Consider the following 13,218-nt stretch of genomic DNA (forward strand, 5'->3'; position numbering starts at 1 on the left):
TTGATGTAACGTCAGAGTGAAAGAATGAGAGGGAACATCTAGGTTACTTCTGTAACCCCCGTTCCCTGATGGAGGGAACAGAGACGTTACATAAAAGTGACATATTTGGGATTCCAAATATGTCACTCGTAACGTCAGAGTGAAAGAATGAGAGTGAACATCTAGGTTACATCTGTAACCCCCATTCCCTGAGGAGGGAACAGAGACATTGTGTAAAAGTGACGTATTTGGGATACCAAATATGTCACTCAATGTAACATCGGAGTGAACGACTGAGAGGGAACGTCTAGGTTACATCTGTAACCCCCATTCCCCGAAGGAGGGAACAGAGACGTTACGCAAAAGTGACATATTTGGAATCCCAAATACGTCACTCAACGTAACGTCAGAGTGAATGAATGAGAGGGAATGTCTAGGTTACCTGTACCTGTATCTGTAACCTCCATTCTCCGAAAGGAGGGAATGGAGACAGTACATTAAAAGTGTCGTATTTGGGATCCCAAATCGTAACGTCAGAGTGAACGAATAAGAGGGAACGTCTAGGTTACATCTGTAACCTCCGTTCCTTGAAGGAGGGAATGGAGACGTTACGTAAAAAGTGGCGTATTTGAGATCCCAAATACGTCACTTGACGTAACGTCAGAGTGAACGAATGAGAGTGAACGTCTAGGTTACATCTGTAACCCCCATTCCCTGAGGAGGGAACAGAGACATTGTGTAAAAGTGACGTATTTGGGATACCCAATATGTCACTCAATGTAACATCGGAGTGAACGACTGAGAGGGAACGTCTAGGTTACATCTGTAACCCCCATTCCCCGAAGGAGGGAACAGAGATGTTACGCAAAAGTGACATATTTGGAATCCCAAATACGTCACTCAACGTAACGTCAGAGTGAATGAATGAGAGGGAACGTCTAGGTTACATGTGTAACCCCCATTCCCTGAAGGAGGGAACGGAGATGTTACATAAAAGTGGCGTATTTGGAATCCCAAATATGTCACTCGACGTAACGTCAGAGTGAACGACTGAGAGGGAACGTCTAGGTTACATCTGTAACCCTCGTTCCCTGAAGGAAGAAACAGAGACGTTATGTAAAAGTGGCATATTTGGAATCCCAAATACGTCACTCAACGTAACGTCAGAGTGAATGAATGAGAGGGAACGTCTAGGTTACATCTGTAACCCCCATTCCCTGAAGGAAGAAACAGAGACGTTATGTAAAAGTGGCATATTTGGGATCCCAAATACGTCACTCCAATAACGCCAGAGTGAACGAATGAGAGGGACCTGAATAATAGATGATCCAAATGGAGGTTACAGTTATTTGATCTATTATAACGTCAGAGTGAACGACTGAGAGGGAACGTCTAGGTTACATCTGTAACCCTCGTTCCCTGAAGGAAGAAACAGAGACGTTATGTAAAAGTGGCATATTTGGGATCCCAAATACGTCACTCCAATAACGCCAGAGTGAACGAATGAGAGGGACCTGAATAATAGATGATACAATCAGAGGTTACAGTTATTTGATTAATTATAAAAGCATATCATCCTGCTTTTATTGCATGCTAGTGCCACTGCACAGGACAATGGCGAGCAACCAAGCCTACAGGTATGTAGAGATCTATGTAACATTGGTAAGTTAGCTAAAAGGATAAAGCCAAGTCTTACTTCACGATATAGTCATTTTATTTTACAATAATAATTTATATCATTTTATAAGTCATTTTTGATATTTTATCTTTGTTATTAATAACAAGAACATAGATGCAAGTAACAAACTAAAGGACAAATACAATAAAACAAGGCACAAATGAAATAAACAGGCCCTTATAAATTCTGTTTTATTTCTTCCTTTTATTTTTTCATTTTAATTTTTCTGGATACCGTATTTTTTTCCCGTTTTAATTTTTCTAGATTCCATTTTAATGATTCCATTAAAAAAATATTAATCAAAATGTATGTCTAACTAAAAGTATGTCTAGTAAATCATGCAACATGCAAAGTTTAACAAAAAATTAAAATTTTAAGGCCCTATCAAATCTGTTTTATTATTTTTGTCAAATTCAGTTTTATTTTTCTGAAATTGGTGAATCTGTTTTCCATTAATTTTCTGGGTTACATTTGAATAGTTTCATTACATTTTAATCCTTAAAGCATGTATAATAAATTTATAAAGATTAATTAGATTTTCATAAAGAATTTGTTTATTATATTATTATTATTATTATTTTCAGAAATACTATGTATTGTGTGCATGTACAATTTTCTTGTAAATAAATTCTGGTAAATATTCCTTAAATATAGTTTAAACAGTATTTTTATTAGTAGTAGTAGCACTATCATTACAGTAAGTAATATTTCTGTCAAGTTAAACCAAACTTTTATTTTGACGGGTTGCTTTGAAGACGTCCATGTTTCTTTTTGTTTGATATGACAATGGTTTTTCTCAAAAGTAACTCTCACAGTCATAGAGATTATGTTTATATGTTCATGTATTCATATATTGAGGCAGCAGATGCAGAAAACACTTCAGTATGTGTGTAGTAAACAAAACCATCATTCATATAGAGATTCATATTTAAATAGGCATATTCCATGATATTCCACATTATACAGTAAATCTTATTTTTATGAATTGATCTTGTGATTCTGTCAGCATTTTCCACTTCGTGGTAATCATATAGGGCCCTGAATAAACTGTTTTACTCAGGAAATACAGCTTTGATCAAAATGCATTCTTAAAGTACCGGTAATAGTAAAATGCGGAATCGTACTGTTTTCACTGCCATTATAAAGCTTGGAAGAGCCAGGGCATTTTTTAATATAACTCCGACTGCATTCATCTGAAAGAAGAAAGTCATATACACCTAGGATGGCTTGAGGGTGAGTAAATCATGGGGTAATTTTAATTTTGGGGTGTTTTTTTCAGTATTAAATATAGCCCTTGTGACAACTAGTCACCCTTATACAGTAAGACCTGACTGCACTGAGACATGATTTTCAAATATATGGCTGGTGTCTGCTGTCACATGTATTCATATCTCAAGAGACTAACAAAATATATCTACCTCTATATCCGTTTACTTTGCAGACTGTTTATCTTGTGCACACAGTCATGTGTGTCAATGTTTACAGGCTAGATAGTGTCTGGAGTATGCAGTTAGAAATGTAAGTAGAACGAATAACTTATGCATACATAGGAATGATCTAACAAAGGTTATTTTTAATGTTGCTTAAATATTTGAGAGCATGCTGCATAAGTCTGTTGTTGCTTCCTTATACTGTATGTGTCATCATCAGCAGTGAACATATGGGAAAGGTTATGGTATGACCCCTGGCCCAGAGTTTTGAGCTGTGTGAATAAATAATGCAAATCCTTTGGGGAAAACAAAGGTGGAAGGAAGCTACATGGCAAAGTTCTGCTTGCTCACCTCCAAAATTCCACATATGGCGTCTCACCTAGAAATATGCTGAACTGGACAATGAATTAGTAAATAATGTGCTTGTTTTCTTGGGATGAATCAAACATATTGCAGCGCATGGAATCGTAACAGTTTTTGCAGCTGGGGACCGTCTTTTCAGCTGTGAAGACAGCTGTGGCCCGGACCAAAAAAAATCTAGAAAAGAGCAGCAAATAGCAAACAAGGCATCAGGGGAAATGATCAAAGTACACAAACAGCAGACTTTATACAATAATAATGATGGAGATACGATACGGGATTAGGCATGGAAAATACATTTATTTTATTTATTTACTTGTTTATTTAAAATAAAGATATGCGATTGGCATGGAAAATTTTTTTTATTTAAATAAAGATAATATACAGGATTGGTGTGAATTTAATGTGAATTAATTTGTTTGTTTGTTTATTGATATGACACAGGGTTAGGTATTTATTTTTTAGGTATTTATTCGTTATTCCTTTAGTTTGTTTATTGATGTGAAAAAGAATGAGGTATTCATTCATTTAGTTTGTTTGTTGATATGATGCGGGATTAGGTATTTATTTGTTTCTTTTTTATTCATTAATTCATTCATTTAAGTTGTTTATTGATATGACACATGATTGTGTGCTAATTTATTTATTCATTTATTTAGTTTGTTTGTTTGTTGATATGATGCAGGATTAGGTATTTATTTGTTTCTTTTTTATTCATTTATTCATTAATTTAAGTTGTTTATTGATATGACACAGGATTAAGTATTTATTTATTCATTCATTTAGTTTGTTCATTGATATGACATAGGATTAGGTATTTATTTATTAGTTCATTTATTCATTCATTCATTTAGTTTGTTTAATTGATATGGCACGGGATTAGGTATTTGTGTGTTTATTTTTTTGTTTGTTTACTTATATGACAGGCTTTGGTATTTGTTTGTTTATTCATTCATTCATTCATTTAATTTGTTTATAGATATGACACAGGATTAGGTATTTAATTGTTTGTTTTTTTAGTTTGTTTACTGATATGACACGGGATTAGGTATTTGTTTGTTTGTTTGTTTGTTCATTCATTCATTCATCCATTTAGTTTGTTGATAGGACATGGGATTAGGTATTTGTTTGTTTATTTATTTAGTTTGTTTATTAATATGACACAGGATTATGTATTTAATTGTTTGTTTTTTTAGTTTGTTTACTGATATGACACGGGATTAGGTATTTGTTTGTTTGTTTGTTCATTCATTCATTCATCCATTTAGTTTGTTGATAGGACATGGGATTAGGTATTTGTTTGTTTATTTATTTAGTTTGTTTATTGATATGACACAGGATTATGTATTATTTATTTATTCATTTAGTTTGTTTATTGATATGACTGAATTATGTTTATTTATTTGTTTGTTTATTTATTCATTTAGTTTGTTTATCGATATGACATGAGATTAGGTATTAATTTATTTATTCATTCATCCATTCATTTAGTTTGTTTATTTATATGACACAGGATTATGTATTTATTTAGTTTGTTTATTGGTATGACAGAATCATGTTTATTTATTTGTTTGTTTGTTTATTTATTCATTTAGTTTGTTTATTGATATGACGAGATTAGGTATTTATGTATTTATTTATTAGTTTATTTATTTATTCATTCATTCATTCATTTAGTTTGTTTATTGATATGACAAAGGATTAGGTATTTATTTGTTTATATATTTAGTCTGTTTATTGATATGGTATGGGATTAGGTATTTATTAATTCAAAATACATATTTAAATAAAGATAATATACAAAATTGCAATGAAAACTTTATTTTGTTAATATGACATGGGGTTATTTATTTTTTAATAGGAGATGGGTTTTTTGTTAATATGGCATTATATTATATATTATAGTGGGATTATTTATTTATTTAAGATATTAAACAGGATTATATAGGCATGAAAACCTAGCTAACAAATGTACAGTCGTGGATTACATAAATATTGGAAATTGGAAAAGTTGCTGCTTAAGTTTTTATAATAGCAATTTGCATATACTCCAGAATGTTATGAAGAGTGATCAGATGAATTGCATAGTCCTTCTTTGCAATGAAAATTAACTTAATCCCGAAAAAAAAACTTTCCACTGCATTTCATTGCTGTCATTAAAGGACCTGCTGAGATCATTTCAGTAATCGTCTTGTTAACTCAGGTGAGAATGTTGACGAGCACAAGGCTGGAGATCATTATGTCAGGCTGATTGGGTTAGAATGGCAGACTTGACATGTTAAAAGGAGGGTGATGCTTGAAATCATTGTTCTTCCATTGTTAACCATGGTGACCTGCAAAGAAACGCGTGCAGCCATCACTGCGTTGTGTAAAAATGGCTTCACAGGCAAGGATACTGTGGCTACTAAGATTGCACCTAAATCAACAATTTACAGGATCATCAAGAACTTCAAGGAAAGAGGTTCAATTCTTGTTAAGAAGGCTTCAGGGCGTCCAAGAAAGTCCAGCAAGCGCCAGGATCGTCTCCTAAAGAGGATTCAGCTGTGGGATCGGAGTGCCACCAGTGCAGAGCTTGCACAGGAATGGCAGCAGGCAGGTGTGAGCGCATCTGAACACACAGTGAGGTGAAGACTTTTGGAAGATGGCCTGGTGTCAAGAAAAACAGCAAAGAAGCCACTTCTCTCCAAAAAAAACATCAGGGACAGATTGATCTTCTGCAAAAAGTATGGCGAATGGACTGCTGAGGACTGGGGCAAAGTCATATTCTCGGATGAAGCCTCTTTCCGATTGTTTGGGGCATCTGGAAAAAGGCTTGTCCGGAGAAGAAAAGGTGAGCGCTACCATCAGTCCTGTGTCATGCCAACAGTAAAGCATCCTGAGACCATTCATGTGTGGGGTTGCTTCTCATCCAAGGGAGTGGGCTCACTCACAATTTTGCCCAAAAACACAGCCATGAATAAAGAATGGTACCAAAACACCCTCCAACAGCAACTTTTTCCAACAATCCAACAACAGTTTGGTGAAGAACAATGCATTTTCCAGCACGATGGAGCACCATGCCATAAGGCAAAAGTGATAACTAAGTGGCTCGGGGACCAAAACGTTGAAATTTGGGGGCCATGGCCTGGAAACTCCCCAGATCTTAACTTGTGGTCAATCCTCAAGAGGCGGGTGGACAAACAAAAGCCCACTAATTCTGACAAACTCCAAGAAGTGATTATGAAAGAATGGGTTGCTATCAGTCAGGATTTGGCCCAGAAGTTGATTGAGAGCATGCCCAGTCGAATTGCAGAGGTCCTGAACAAGAAGGGCCAACACTGCAAATACTGACTCTTTGCATAAATGTCATGTTATTGTCGATAAAAGCCTTTGAAACTTATGAAGTGCTTGTAAATATATTTCAGTACATCACAGAAACAACTGAAACAAAGATCTAAAAGCAGTTTAGCAGCGAACTTTGTGAAAACTAATATTTGTGTCATTCTCAAAACTTTTGGCCACGACTGTACATATGTAAACCCATCTTGCATTATTATTTGTTTATTTATTAAAACATAAAATGTATTTATTAAAATATTAAAATTGGAGTACATGAGTACATAAATAAACATTTTATTTCTAATCCTATATAGTATATTTATATAGATTTTATTTAGTGAAACAAAAAACAACCACGAAACAAACAACTGATACAGAATTACCATGAAAAACTTTAATATATTAAATAATAATAGTAATAATAATTATAATTTTTTTTTAATGTATTCTTATTTTAGTTTACTTTTTTTAATTTTATTTATTTTTTTTGTGTTCTGTTGTAAGACTGAACTTGTGAAAGAGACAAATTCACCCGTCATTTTGCCTTGACATTGAGTTCAATTGCCAATCTATCATGTCACTGGGGGAAACTTGTCTCCTGTCAGTCAAGACTGAAAGTGCCCCTCCCTCGTCACTCTTTTTGGCAGCCAGACAGACATCTCAATTCTCCAAAACGTGGATATAATTTGTGTATACAAATGTCAAAATGTCAATAGATGTAATCCTTTCAAGAGGTGCTGGGGTTTGTTCATTGACGTTTTGGCTGCTTTCCTTAATCCAATACCAGCTGAGTGTTTTTCACAAGCTGCTGTGAGGAAAGAGGGAGGGCTCTGCTCTGTGGAGATGGCTTTTCTGATGGGATTTCTCAACCCTTGTGGAATTGACAGTGTTATAGTGTGGATATCATATCAAGTGGACGCTGACATTTAGCCGTTTCCTATGAAAACCTTAGACGGTTCATAAACTAGTATCAATTCATTGAGACGGAACACTTGATTACCTCATGAACATTTCTGAATGCCAGTCTTGAAAATGGAAACGATCACAGGTTACTTTATGACATTTTTTTTCTATATTAAATTATGATTCGCTCCAAACACTTCACAACCATACATTAACCGTGTGTCAGTTCATTCACCAAGCATCAAATGTGAATAAAAATGGGCTTTGACTTGTAATTTTATAAGAATCAGCAGCATAAATGGTTTAGACTGAAATCTGACTCACACAGTTAGACTTGTATAGAATTTAATGTGTATGATTTAAACTAAAGACTTACTGTCTCCTAAAAAACTCACACTTTTAAATCGATTAATCATGATTAATCACATCTAAAATAAAAGTTTGTTTAAATCCAAATATATATTAGATATATTTCTTAAATATGTGTGTAAATATAAATATATGCAGTACATACATATAATATGTAAACATAAACTTATATTTTGGTGCGATTAATTGCGATTATTCGATTTGACAGCGCCATTTTTAATGCTTTTATTTCGCAGAAAAAATTATATTGTATATTTAGTATATATTATTTGCTATCTATATATCACATTAGGTTTTAAAATATAAAACATACAAAAATAATACACTCTATTATAAAAATAAACTATATTATTGAAATTTGTGGAGTCAGTAAGGTTATTACTTTTTTATTATGACTTTTAGTTATTTATTATTAAAAATCATTACTTGTATTCAGCAATGATGCATTAAATTGACCAGAATTATTTCAGACAGATTACATTAAAGGATAAAATGCATTGATTGAACTGAATAACATGTTTTTAAAACAATTCTGTATCCGTATGCATTATAAAAAGCAAGATGTCAATTATGTATTATATGATGTATTATGTATGCAGTATAATGCATTATGTATTATAGAAAGAGGTGTGCTTACATTTCAAAACAACTAACAAAGTAAATTAGAAGAGAAAGTGTGTGGTTCTGGCACACTGCTAGGTTGCTGTGGGTGGTTGCCGGAGCACTGCCATGCGGTTGCTAAGATGTTTGGATGGTTGCATACTGGCCCAAGTCAAAAAAGTCCACCCCCAAGTAGCTTTGATGTTTTGACTTAAATTCCTCATTCACCCGTGAACCAAGCATTACTGCTTGCAATGTGTTTGCTTGCAGGGAAAACTGGTGCACACAAGACAGCAAAACACTGTTGTGAACATTTACCTTTAATTACAAGTCATGATTTGCGGTTAATTTCGGACTTAACCAAAAATACGACTCTGAATGCAGGGAGGGAGACATTTGCCAATGAGTCTGAATTGACTCGCATTCAAACAAACCTCTAACCTACGAGTGAGTTTGAGTTTAGTGAGTCATTTTGATTGACTAAATAAAAAAAGCACAGTTCATAAGAGTAGTTTGTTTGCGAACCAGACAACAAAACTATGTAGTGAACATCTGTAATTGCAAATAATAATTCACTGTTCATTTTGGACATTATCTCAATCGATTCACAGTCCAGGGAGGGAGTCAGTTGCCAACTTGTTTATGTCTTCGAATCATTAAATATCATTCAGACAAGCCCTAACTTATAAATGAGTTTAGTGAATCATTTTGATTGACTTAATCAAAAGACCCGGTTCATAAGAGTCATTTGTTTGTGAACTGGCGCACACAAGACAATAAAACTTTGACTGACTCTCATTCATACAAACCACTAACCTATGAGCAAGTTTGAGTTTAGTGAATCATTTTGACTGACTCAATAAAAAGTTCATAAGAGTAATTTGTTCACAAACCAGACAACAAAACTATGTTGTGAACATTTGTGATTACAAATAGTGATTTACTGTTAATTTTGAACATAACCTCAGTCCACTGAGGGAGTCAGTTGCAAAGTCAGTAATGACTTTGAACCGCTGAATATCATTCAGACAAGCCCTAACTATCGAGCCAGTTTAGTGAATCATTTTGATTGACTCTATGAAAACACCCGGTTCATATAAGGGTCATTTGTCCACAAACCAAACATTACAGCTTGTGCTGTGTTTGCTTGCAGGGAACATTGGCGCACACGAGACAACAAGACACTTCTGTGAACACTCATCTTCAATTGCAAGTAATGATTTACAGTTTATTTTGGACTAAACCGGAAATATGACTCGGAATGTAAAAGGGAGAAATTTGTTAACTTAGTAATGAGTCTGAATGACTGACTCTCATTCAAACAAACTGCTAACCTATGAGAGTTTGAGTTTAGTGAATCATTTTGATTGACTAAATAATAAAAAAAAAAAAAAAAAGAGTAATGTGTTCGCAAACCAGACAACAAAACCATGTTGTGAGCATCTGTAATTACACAATTTTGAACATAACCGAGTCCAGTGGAGGGAGGGAGTCAGTTGCCAACTCATTAACGACTTTAAAACATTAAATATCATTCAGACAAGCTCTAACTTTCAAGCAAGTTTAGTAAATCATTTTGACTGAATCAATAAAAGACCTGATTCATAAGAATCATTTGTTTGCAAACCAATCATTTGGCCCACACAAGACAAACTCTATTGTGAAAATGTATTTATTTATTTTTTATTTTTTGGAAAAAGGAAAGGTTCCTGAGTCGGGACTCGATCACGGGACGCCCAGAGCGCAATGGCACTGACTGTATGTCGGCGTGCTGCCTACAACACCATCGGCGCGGACAAAACTTATTTTTAATTACAAATAATATTCTACAGTTCATTTTGGACACAACCGAAAAAATGACTCTGAATCCAGGGAGGGAGTCATTTGGCAACTTAGAAACCAGTTTGAATGATTGACTCTCATTTAAACAAACCACTAACCACACTTTAGGTCCCCACCGTGACACAAGTCCTCACCAGTCTGTGTGTATTCAGGTTTAGGTCCACACCAGGATATAATTTGTGATGGGGATACTGTACTGCCAAAAAGCACCGTCCTTCGGATGAGACGTTAAACCGAGGTCCTGACTCTCTGTGGTCATTAAAAATCCCAGGATGTCTTTCGAAAAGAGTAGAGGTGTGACCTCGGCATCCTGGCCAAATTTGCCCATTGGCCTCTGACCATCATGGCCTCTGAATCATCCCCATATTCTGATTGGCTTCATTACTCTGTCTCCTCTCCACCAGTAAGCTGGTGTGTGGTGGGCGTTCTGGCGCACTATGGCTGCCGTCGCATCATCCAGGTGGATGCTGCACGCTGGTGGTGGATGAGGAGATACCCCTGACACTGTAAAGCGCTTTGAGTGTCTAGAAAAGCGCTATATAAATGTAACAAATTATTATTATTATTATTATAAAAACAAGTACACACACACACACACACACATGTTGGGTTTACATGTTTTATGGGGACATTCCATAGGCGTAATGGTTTTTATACTGTACAAACCGTACTTTCTATCGCCCTACACCTACCCTACACCTAAACCTAGCCCTCACAGGAGATTGTGCATACTTTTACTTCATCAAAAAAACTCATTGTGCATGATTTATAAGCCTGTTTCCCCAAGGGGAGCTGAGAAATGTCCCCACAAGGTCAAAATCTACTGGTATTCCTATCCTTGTGGGGACATTTGGTCCCCACAACGTGATGAATACCAGGTACACACACACACACACACACACACACACACACACACAAACAAACAAACAAACACACACACACACCCGCTACTTACCTCATTCATCCTCCGCATCGTTCCTCCCTGCCGTTGCCGCTGTCAGAGGCGCGGGTGCACACACAATCCTGATATCACATGGACCTTCTCCCGTTTCAGCATTCTCCCCTGTCCATATCCATTTCCCAGTCATTGCATACACATACACTGCACTTGTCTCTGTGATGTTTGTGTTGGTGGGCGTAGTAAGCCTTCCAGCGGGAAACAGCGTGCCAAACTTTACGAACGAGCGGCGGCCGATTATGACATCACGGGCTTGGTCGCGCCGGCGCAGCGTAACCGGAAGCTGGCGAAACCATTGTGTATTTTGAATAGGTGTTTCTGTGTTTATGTAAGTGTGCAAATTATGTGTTAAAAGTATTATGTGTTAATGGATTGTGTTTATTATTATTACATATAAAAAGCGGAAATAGATTATTATTAAATAAGTATAACAACGGTACAGTGTATGTTAAATGTTATACTTACCTTTGAAATGTATGGTCCAGAAAGGGACGGGGTTTGGCCTATATAAGCCCAGGCCAAACGCAAAGACATCACTTGCAAAAATAGCCAAAAGAGTTTCAGATCATAGTTGCGTTCCATTCAACCGTAAGTGGACTGCGAAGTGGACTTCACAGGGAATTCCGCCATCTTAAGTGAGATTCCAAACCGAAGGGAGCGAACATGTTCAGTTCGAAGGGCACTGCGAACGGCATAGGGAATAAGGGAACATCGGTACTTCACTTCACAGGAAGTGGACAGGGAAAATCACCCAACTGTCAGTGTCATTGCGCACCGCGTCACCAGTTAGAAGTAATGATGGAGCAGAGCCGTTGAAATGTTTTAAAGGCTCTGAAATGGAGCGGTTGCAATAAATGTTGTTATTATTATACAAATTAGAGTGTTTATGAAAGGTTATGACGATTCATGTAACATTTGCATATTGTATTGTATGAATGAAAGTAAAACCAGCGAGGTGAGTCTGTCTTGTTTTATTTAAGGTGCGTTCCGATCGACAGGGTCCCTACGCAGTGTTCACTGCTCCCTACTCCCTTAGCATGGTATATCCGTTGAAGTGGACTTCGCTGACAATAATCACTCATTTGGAATGCCCTGGAACGTCAACGGCAGGGTCACGCATTTTATGATATAACATAAATAAATATTGTAATTTATTTTACTTTCAAATTTAAATACATATAAAATACATATAAACTTATGTATATAATAAATATAGTCAAAATGTATATGTTTAGACCGTTAATAGATTGTAGTGGTCTTACCTCACGCAGCCTATATTTAAAGGTTGTATCAGCGATTTCTAGCCTAAAACATAAAGTGTCAATTTCAGCTGACCTTTCTTCACGATCCGCTCGCTGCCTGCCCCATAAATTGTCTGTGAAAAAACCGCGTCTCTCTGGTCAGCCTAGGGTCCGAGATATGCCAAAAAAACAATCGGCACTACCAACCTTTCCACACATAAACAAACAGTGAGGTCAGCTGAAATTGACACTTTATGTTTCAGGCTAGAAATCGCTGATACAACCTTTAAGTATCTTGTGGTAATGTTAAATAAAACAAAATAAAACATGATAGAGCCTCACCTTGCCGGTTTTACTTTCATTCATACAATACAATATGCAAATGTAACATGAATCGCCATAACCATTCATAAACACTCTAATTTGTAAAATAATAACAACATTTATTGCAACCACTCCATTGCAGAGCCTTTAAAAAACTTCAACGGCTCTGCTCCATCGTTAGTTCTAATTGGTGACGCGGTGCGCAATGACAGTTGG

This window comes from Garra rufa, chromosome 25 (assembly GCF_049309525.1).
Source record: "Garra rufa chromosome 25, GarRuf1.0, whole genome shotgun sequence".
Lineage (NCBI taxonomy): Eukaryota > Metazoa > Chordata > Actinopteri > Cypriniformes > Cyprinidae > Garra > Garra rufa.